At 37.8% G+C, this 10,171-nt stretch overlaps 1 pseudogene across 1 annotated transcript; it reads left to right on the top strand.

Annotated features, from left to right (window-relative positions):
* The first annotated feature begins 7,886 nt into the window (after window positions 1-7,886).
* On the top strand, window positions 7,887-8,671 carry LOC307061203 (transmembrane protein 41B-like; annotated as a pseudogene). The gene has a single exon. The product of its transcript is annotated as a transmembrane protein 41B-like (transcript).
* The last annotated feature ends 1,500 nt before the right edge of the window (window positions 8,672-10,171 follow it).

The raw sequence follows: 10,171 nt of genomic DNA, 5'->3' as shown, positions 1-10,171 counted from the left end.
TTTAAACAAAACTGGTTTTCTTTGACTTCTTAATCCTTTTCTTTGGATGCTTAACATAACATTCTTGGAAACAACTCGACTACACAAACATGCAAACACTGCCACCTAGTGGCAGCTACCCATTTTAAGGTAGTCAAACAACACAGACTGCTGTGACATTTGAACGCCTTTCTAAAGGGAAACAAATATCACACAATCAGGCATCATGGCTCAAGTTCTAAAACCATCCATCACCCTTAAGGTCTCTTGAGAAATAAGTAGTCACAAGAAAAACTTCCCTGAAACTCTTCCCTGAAACTTCCCTTTAGCCTTGCTTACAGGATCCTTAATCTTTCTTGTCTTTCTCCTATCAGTGGCTTTCATCTTGGCTGCTCTCCTCTTTTACAGCATCTTATCTGTAAAAATTATTTTAAATATAACCAACTCTATTTTTAAAAATACAAAAATGGATTTAATTTGACACACTAAGGTCATCAGTTACTCCTTGGTCTTTAATTAGATGATGAACTTCATATGAATTCTTTCTCATGAATTTAAAGGAAAAAGAAAAAGAAAAACAACTCAGCCATTCAATTCAATTTTGTTTCTCCCTTCTTGTCTCCAGCCACCAAGTATCTATCAGCCTAGCAGGACAGTGGCAGAAGCCTGGAGTGATGCTGGATTCTAGATCCTTCTAAGCACATTCACACACAACCTTTTCATAAGGGAGTCAAATAGCCCCAAAAGCATTCACGTTTGGCATCTCCTCCACACAATCTTGTTTTTTAATTTCTTCTAAAACCACTGAAGCCCAATGAAAGATTTACTGTCTCTTCCCTTTCCACTTTTCCCATTTAAGCAGACTTATTTGGCTCTGGACTCACCAATTCAGCAAAAACAGTTAATTACTTAAAGCAAGATTAGATTGTGCCCTATGATATTGTCTCCATCTGCCATAAAGGAAAATTGCAAACCCAACCTACTAGCTATCATTTTCCAGATTGTGCTGATAAAGAACAGGCGTTAAGGGACTTCCCTGGTGGTCCAGTGGTAAAGAATCCTCCTTCCAATGCAGGGGACGCGGGTTCAATCCCTAGTCGGGGAACTAAGATCCCACATGCCACGGGGCAACTAAGCCCACGCACCACCATACTGAGCCCTTGTGCCTCAGCTAGAGAGCCCACGTGCTGAAAATTACAGAGCCCACACGCTCTGGAACCCACGCGCCACAACTACAGAGCCCACGTACCCTGAAGCCTGTGCACCACAACTAGAGAGAGAAAAATCCGCATCCCACAACTAGAGAGAAGCCCGCACACTGCAACAAAAGATCCCCCATGCCCGATGCCCCTAAGACCCGATGCAGCCAAAAAATTAAAAATAAATAAAAATTTTTAAAAAGAGCAGGCTTTGAAAGTCAGTAAATGTTCTTGTGAGCAGAGCTGACGACAAAATTTGTAAGGCCTAGTGTAAAATGAAAGAACAAGTTCCTTTTTCAAAATACTGGGGATAAAATTGCTGTTGAAGTTACTAAAATGTAAAGCTTTTTCCTTTCTTCCATAGTCTTCCTTTTGACTAGTTACAGTGTTTTTTTATTTGCTACTTAATGTCATCTGAGTTAAGAAAAATTAAAATTTTTAATTATTATTATAAATTAATAAATTGAATTATTATTTAAATTTTATTTTTTTAATTATGAGTTTTACTCTTCATATTTATATTATGCAATAACAGTTTTTAAACACAAGAGGACTTAACTGGTTGCAGAATCACTGAAATTACATAATTCATGTTTCATAGCTCATACATGCATATGTACTTCATTCTAGCAGAGAAGTAGAAACACTGAACAAAACTAACTCAACTGTTTTTATTTCATTTCTTGGTACCAGAACATTCTACCAACACTCTCTACCTTTGGTTTACTAGTAAGTAAAGGAGGACTGAAAGAAAAATAACTGTCCATTTCTATATTATCACTTCTAGCATAAGGACTTAGCTACCAGAGGGCCAATAGAGGTTTCCATAGACATTTGTATTTCTTAGAATGCCATTGCCTTTTTTTTTTTTTGGCCACGCCACGTGGCTTGTGGGATCTTGCTTCCCCAACCAGGGATCAAACCCAGCCCCCTGCAGTGGAAGCACAGAGTCCTAGCCACTGAACCCCCAGGGAATTCCCAACCATTACCTTCCTTCGGCATTCAAAGCAAATTCTAGTTCAAAAAAGGTGTGTTATCAGGACTTCCCTGGTGGTCCAGTGGTAAAGAATCTGCCTTCCAATGCAGGGGACAGAGGTTCAATCCCTGGTGGGGGAACTGAGATCCCACATGCCACGGGGCAACTAAGCCCGTGCGCCACAACTACTGAGCCCGCGTGCCTCAACTAGAGAGCCTGCGTGCGGCAAACAACAGAGCCCACCCACTCTGGAGCCCGCATGCCACAACTAGAGAGAGAAAACCCACACACCACAACTAGAGAGAAGCCCACGTGCCACAACGAAGAGCCCAAGTGCCACAACAAAAAGATCCCGCATGCCGCAACGAAGACCCAACGCAGCCAAAAAATTAAAAAAAAAAAAAAAAGTGTGTTCTCAGGGCTGTCGTCACCCCAACTTAGTCATAGACATAAAACTTTATGTTTGTTTGAGTCTCACTAAACTACCATGCATCATGCATTTGCTGGAATTCTGTGCTCAGAGAGCATTGTGAGCAGTTTATGTGAATGGAGTGGTAAGAAAAGGTGGACAACATATTAAATTTACCTCTTCTGCTCATACACATGCTCCATCGCCCCAGACTTCACTTACATAACATAAGCTCAAAGATAAAATTATTAATAATTTCAAGACAGGGACAGTAGAGCATTAAACCAAACGTGGGTCCTTCTGAGCACAGAGCCTGATGTGACTGCACAGGACATAAAACTAGCCCTGCTTATGAGATTTCTTAGGACAGAAAAGCTTCACTTTTCTTTAATGAGAGGGAACAACAGGAACTTTGTTTATTGAGTATTTACTTTGAGCACTAGGTTAAATCCTTCACATACGCTACCTCATCTAATTATCAAACAACACTTTGGGGTAGGTTTTCTTTTTAATTTTTATTGAAATATAGTTGCTTTACAATGTTGTGTTAGTTTCTGCTGTACAGCAAAGTGAATCAGTTATACGTATACATACAGCCCCTCTTTTTTAAGATTTCCTTCCCATTTAGGTCACCACAGAGGACTGAGTAGAGTTTCCTGTGCTATACACTAGGTTCTCATTAGTTATCTATTTTATACATAGTAGTGTATACATGTCAATCTCAATCTCTGAGTAGGTATTTTTATCCCCATTTACAAAAGGAGAAATTGGGAGTTTTAGAAGCTAAGTGATTTGCCCAATATCTCTCAACTAAAAGGTGGTGGAATAGGGATTTTAACTCTGGTTTGATTGAACCCAAGGCCTGTTACATCCCACTACATCCTTAAGAGCATTTACTTCACATCTTTTAATGATAAAATATTTTTAAATTGTTACTTTCATATATATCACATATAATAAACGTACATATGCTAACATCCCAATAAGAACAAGTATGAATTAATAAAATAGCACAATTCACATGCTATTAAAAAAGAAATCTCATCTAGGCTTCTAGTTTAAAATGACAGACTAAGCATACACATTTACCTTCTTCCCCTGCTGAAGTTTCATTAAAATGATAATAATGCTTTCTTTAATAGATATAAACTTCAAAGAACAGAGAATGGAAGCTGTTGCTAAATAAGCAAACCCAAAATCAAGAGAAACAATTCATAAAGGAAAACATGCAGTGTAAATCCATTTATAAAGTTAAAAAACAGGCAAAGCTAAATAATCAGTGTTTAGGAAATACATCCATAGATGATAAAATTATTTTCACAAGAAAAGGAATGATTAACACAACCTTCAGTGTAGGAACTACCTCTGGAAGGAGGGGAATATGATTAAAGAAGAGAACACAGGGGCTTCTATAGTGCGCTGTTTCCTTTCTTACCTGGAGTGACAGGTACATGGGGATTCATTTTGTTATATATTTAAAATACATAATAATACTCTTGAATGTATAATGTATTTCCCCCCAAAATACTAACTTTTTAAAAAGATACTGCATTCATAAATAACTATAAGACAGTATGTACAAGACAGTATCAGATAACAAGAAAACTTTTGGAAATTAAAATTTGATTGCCAAATAAAAATTCAATAGAAAAGTTAGACAATAAATCTAAAGAACTCTCCCCGATTGCAATACAAGGAGACTGAAACATGGGAGAAAAGATGAGAGATTCGAAAGATTTATTTCAAGACATTTTACATTCAAATAAGAATTCCAGAAAGAGAAAAAAAAATGAGGGAGAAATTATCACAGAAGCACTAATTGATAATTTCCTTGAAGATTAAGTCAGTCTTTAGACCAAAAGGACTCATTCTGCACCCAGGATTAGATATGTCCTGGTAAAATGCCATACCTCTGAGTATAAAGAAATGATCCAAAAAGCTACCCAGGAGAAAAGACAAGGGAGTGAAAATCAAAGATATTAGCCATCTCATCAGAACACAGGATGTGGAAAGGCAATAGAGGAAGGCCTTCAAAATTCCCATGGAAAATGATTTTTACCCCAGACTTCTATAGCCAACATAATAATCATTCATGAGGTCAGAGTAAAGACGTTTTCAAACATGCAAGGACTCGGAAGTTTACCTTAAATGCAATCTTTCTTAGGCATGAAAATGTATTTTAAGAAAATAGGAAAGTATACCATCAAAACAAAGAAAGAAGGTCATGCCCCCCCACCAAAATAGTCATTCCCAACTCAAGAGAGCAGTGAAGCCAAGTGATGGCCACACTCTAGCTGTCCTAGAGAGTCCTCGTAGAGATGGGAGCCAGGAGACAGAGGGTTGGGATGGAAAGACTCAGGGAAAATTTGAGAATATATAGAATAAATAACATGGATGGGAGTTAGGAAAAACTTGAGGATAAAACAAAGGCACTTGGTGAAGTGTAAAAAGGAAAATCTATTTAACGTGATGCAAAGAACATTCTCCATTGAGTGGCAGAGTAGTAATAACCTGTATCCCACAGACAAGGACATGTAATACTGGCTGTTACTCGTCTCTACAGTGAACGAAAATGCATGTGCGCCTGTGTTGGCTCTGGCCCTCCGGGAAACAGTGGTCAAGGCAGAGTTAGAAGGGCAAGAGATGTTTTGGGTGGAGAAGCCTGTGAAAGACAAAGGGGAGAGGGTGTAGGAGTAGGCACGAAAAGCTTTCAGTGCTCAGTGTAGGTCTGATGCCTGTGAAAGGAAAGGAAAAAAGAAGGAGGCTTGGATAGGGAGAGCGCAGACTATGGTACCACTCAAAAAACTCTTAGCCAGCCCCACAGGAAGTTACAAAGCAAAAATTGCCCTTTGCATGAGTTTCATGTTGGGCAGCAATGGCCAGCACCTAGAACCCCACCATGCTCAGTCATTGGCTAGAGTCACCCAGAGAGTGAGGGAGAGCGTGTCCTCTCCTCCAAGACTTTGGTGGATCTCAAAGGTGCTGCTGTTGACTGCACCTCTTGCTTGAGAAACTCTCTTAAAAGGAGACCTGAGTGGCCTCGTATACTTCTTCCAATATATGCAACACACTCACCTAGACCTCAAAGGACACCACCTCCAGGCTGTGTCCAATTACTGCATCAGCTCAAAATCCAGGTTTTGTTGTTTGTTTGTTTGTTTTTCAGCGATATGCCCTTCTTTATATCAGGTCCATATGTGGTCTAGTTATTTACCAAAAAACAAACAAACAAAAGCAGTTGTCTTACCCAATATACTCAGTGGTAGGGGAGGTACAGGATAATCACAATAAAAGCTACCCAATTATCAAATATCTTTGATAACATAAAATACACTTTACATGACAAACTTCATGAAGTTCACTCATATAGCTTATCTTCTAATTTATGTTTAAATAACACGGTCATGGTGTTAAGTGCCTCTTGGCATCATCAGTGATAACTGAGACTGGTCTTCCTAGTATCCTTGATTTCCTGCCCCTCCTCATGGGGGAAGTTATATTCTGCACTGAGCCTTAGGAGAGGAAACAAAGGCAGGTTCAGGGACTATGATAATGGATAAACTAGATTGAAAACATTACCCATAAGTAATTATGTACCTTAAAAATTATTTAATATGGGGCATATTTTCATGAGATAAAACTTTTATGATATGTATACTTTAAAAAACAAATCTTAAATTTGAAAAAAAAAAATGAGCCTATATTGTGCAAATTCCCAGAGCTCATAAGTGTCTCCATTAGCCAATCTAGAAGGCCTCAGTTCTTCTGTCTGCTTGTCCATTTTTCTCGCAGGCCTCTGGTTTGGCCCTCCAGGGGTTTCTTTCTTGTCCGTTATCCTCCTTAGACACTTCTGAAGTGAGGCTGCATAGCTTTCACAACCTACTTCCCACCAACGCAGGTTTGCAGATTTGCAAGTTGCTTTAGAGGTTAAAAAAAAAAAAATCACAGGCTTTTGCAGGCCTGACATGTGGATCATTTGGTAATAACATTCCCTCAAAAACTTACTAGGATTCTAGTCTTCTGGTTTTCAAGGGATGAACTCAGCCAAAGATTTCATCAAAAAATTGCTTCAGGACTTGAGGACTGACATTTTACTTACAACCTCTGTACCCTGCCTAGAGCAGTGGCAGCTACTGGAAGCCAGCTGAGACTTGGGGACAAGACAACACCCTTAATCTCATCTTCACAGCCAGACTGGTTCCCATAGTCTAACAGAGGTGCTTGAAAAGGTTTGTGGCCCTATTCCTATCTCCTGCTAAAACTGACAGTTTTATAATTGCTTGAATTTGTATTACAGAATCAGTTTACTTCTTCAGCCCTGTGAGGCCCCAGATTACCAGAACCCCAGTCATCGGAGATTGCCTCAGGCACCAAGTCCTTCATCAAAGTTGTATTTCCCTCCATTTCTACTTGCAAACCAGCTAGTTCTAGCCTGAGCTCTCCTCTTTGTTGCAGGGCCTTTTAAAAGAGGTCAGAAGCAGCCAACAGACATTTATTTTTTTCCCCACCATTTCCCCTGGAGTTATTGGCTCACTTGGCCCATAATCTGCCCATCCAAGTGTCAGAGGTACATTTGCCACTGTTTTGCCACACCATAAAAAATGTGACCCCCTTTTACATTCTGCAATGTCTGTATCCTTGAAACTATCAACTAAATGCGCCTAGTTAAGTTTCTGTTACATATAGTACTCTACTTTCACATACCAAATTTTATTAGTTAGGGTATAGGTTCAGCTGCATGAAATACAAACCTGAGCTAACATACCTTTAAAAAGATAGAAGGTAATTTCCCTCTCCCATAGAGCAGCAGCAGGATAGAAGGAGGGATACACAGTACAGCCCCTTCCCTTAAGGACATGTCTTTAGAAGTATCACATATCATTTTCCCTCACAACTTCCAGGCTGGAACATAATGACGTGGCCATGGTTCAGTGGAAAGAAAGCTGGGTAATGGATGGCCATGTGTCCAGCTAAAAAAAAATCCCAGGGTTCTCCTGCTATAGAGACAGAGAGACTAGAAACCAGGGACAACCAGTCTCCTCTACTACTCTTCCCCAAGTCTTGCCCCCTATTCAACGGAGAATATTCAAACTAATTCTCCTAAGACAGAATTTCCCCTATAATTTTCCCAGTCAAGACTGATGATGAATAAAGTCAGTTCCTCTATGTCCTGACTTTCAAAGGCTCCTTAATCACACTTCCTTCAAAGCCAAGCTCAAATCTCATCTCTTTCATAAAATCTCAGGCTGCTCCAACCTGATCTCTCCATTCTCTGCACTCTCAGTGAGACAGTTTAGCATTTGATTGTTCTCTACTTTTTCGTATGTGTGTTTTCTCTAAAAAGAATGATCCTGTGCTCATTACAAGAAAGTTCCATGATTTATCATCCAAATGTTGCTTCTTTATATTGGTGTCCATTTTCTTATCTGCAGCTTTTGTTATGTTTTTGGTATATAAAAATTTTCCTCAGCGTAGTGAAGAAGGAGTGAATATGAAGGTTCCCAGAGATATGGATGATGCCAAGGCTCTAGGAAAAATTTTATCCAAATATAAGGACACCTTTTATGTACAAGTACTTATAGCTTATTTTGCTACATATATTTTCTTGCAAACATTTGCTATTCCGGGCTCTGTATTTCTCAATATACTCTCAGGGTTTCTTTTATCCCTTTCCACTAGCCTTATTTCTTGTTTGTTTGTGTTCTGGACTTGGTGCCTCATTCTGCTATATGCTCTCCTATTTAGTTGGGAGGCTGGTTGTATATAAATACCTAACTGAGAAAGCAGTAAAATGGTCACAGTAGGTTGAACATCACAGAGAACATCTCATTAACTACATTATATTTTTGAGAATAACACCATTTCTGCCTAATTGGTTTATTCATGTCTCCTGTGATAAACGTGCCACTGAAAGTTCTTTTTACTGGCACTTTTCTAGGTGTTGCACCTCCCTCTTTTGTAGCAATTAAGGCAGGAACAACACTGTACCAGCTTACAACAGCAGGGGAAGCTGTTTCCTGGAACTCAGTATTTGTTTTAATGATTTTGGCTCTTCTTTCTATTCTGCCAGCGATCTTCCAAAAAAAACTAAAGCAGAAATTTGAGTGAATAATCCCTGGGTTTTAGTTTTCCTGTCATCATCATCATTATCATCTCTCAGGATTGGTAGATTTATGTGTTAAAATCACTTCTTCAGTAAATGAAACAGGAATTTGTAAAATAAAATTTCCTATCAGGTGGTTAAAAAATAATGCATTTAAGTGGCAAAGGAGAGAAGAAAGTAAAAATGGAAATTGGTATACCATGAAAAGTGCCATCAGTAGTTTTGATAGACATCTCCTAAATTACTATTCCAAGGCCATAGATAATAAATGTAGCAGCATAGTAGGAAATTCTTGACCCAACTGATTAGCTCAATATATTTCATGAACTGGCCAGAAATACTTACCCTTTACTTGATAATTTAATATTTTTCTCTCTATTCCATACTATAACTATAATAGAAAAAGCAAATACAAAATTCAAAAGCAAAGATACAGTATTGCTGTTCTGACTAATGTTGGCCTTCTTTCAGAGCATAAACTTAAAAACTAAAGCTCAAAAGAGATTTACATTTTCTTCCTTTTTACCTTTGAGGTAATAGACTTGTTTAGTAGAAGTTGCATCTTAGTGGACTACTGAATTTGGAAAAGATATCAAGTTATATCTATTTAGTGAATTTTATTTTTGTCTTCTTCTGTTCTAGATTATCATGGATTAGTCTGAAATTTAAAATTCTGACCAGTCTGTTTTCATCTGTTTCTTAGCTTTCAAAATATTTCCACTGTGCATATACAGAATGGCAATTACAGGATAATTGTATCATATTGGTGTTGATAATTTATATTCAGATAATATTTTGTTACACAGTACCCCTTTACTATCTCAAAAGGGGATCAAAAAAGCAAACATTCAAAGTATGCAGTTTTTAGATGTTAGATTAATTATATTCCTTTATATTTTGAAACAAAAGCAGTGTCAGTACGACACTTAAGTGGTTGAATATAGTTTATTTGTTCCAATGACTGTAAAATTTACCTCATTTATTTATCAGTCTGGTCATTAAAGCATGTATTATGTAATTATCCTTTTTATGCATGATATGTAAGAATACCTTGTTTCATTTCTGTTGATGGCTTTTTTGTTTGGGGCTGCTTTTGATTAGTGCAGTTTCCCTATTTAGGGTTTTTACTTTTTATATCTCAAAGTAAAATTAAATTCTCATATGGTAACTACTATATTTAAATAGTCCTGGAAAAACTAAACAGCTTTTTGCTGCTTGCTTAATGGTTGGTAATATCCTCGATTCCTTGATTCTAGGACATAAAGTACTCTGTCAGTTTTACCTTCACACAACACTGTCATGTTGAAAAGTACTTTAGCTGTGGAAGAATCCTTGTATGTTTTTATTGTGAGAGGTATGATCAGCCTCAAAGCCTGTTTCTACTACATAATGTGGACTGATTATTTTTTCTATCACAGTATTAACAAATCGATTTATTGTAAATACAAAGAAAATATATTAATTAATATACTATTCTTATGTCACCTGGCCTTTTGTGTGAAATT

The sequence above is a fragment of the Hyperoodon ampullatus genome (assembly GCF_949752795.1).
Source record: "Hyperoodon ampullatus genome assembly, chromosome: 12".
Classification (NCBI taxonomy): Eukaryota; Metazoa; Chordata; class Mammalia; order Artiodactyla; family Ziphiidae; genus Hyperoodon; species Hyperoodon ampullatus.
The sequence above is the reverse complement of the archived record's forward strand: the minus strand, read 5'-3'. Positions and strand labels throughout refer to the sequence as shown.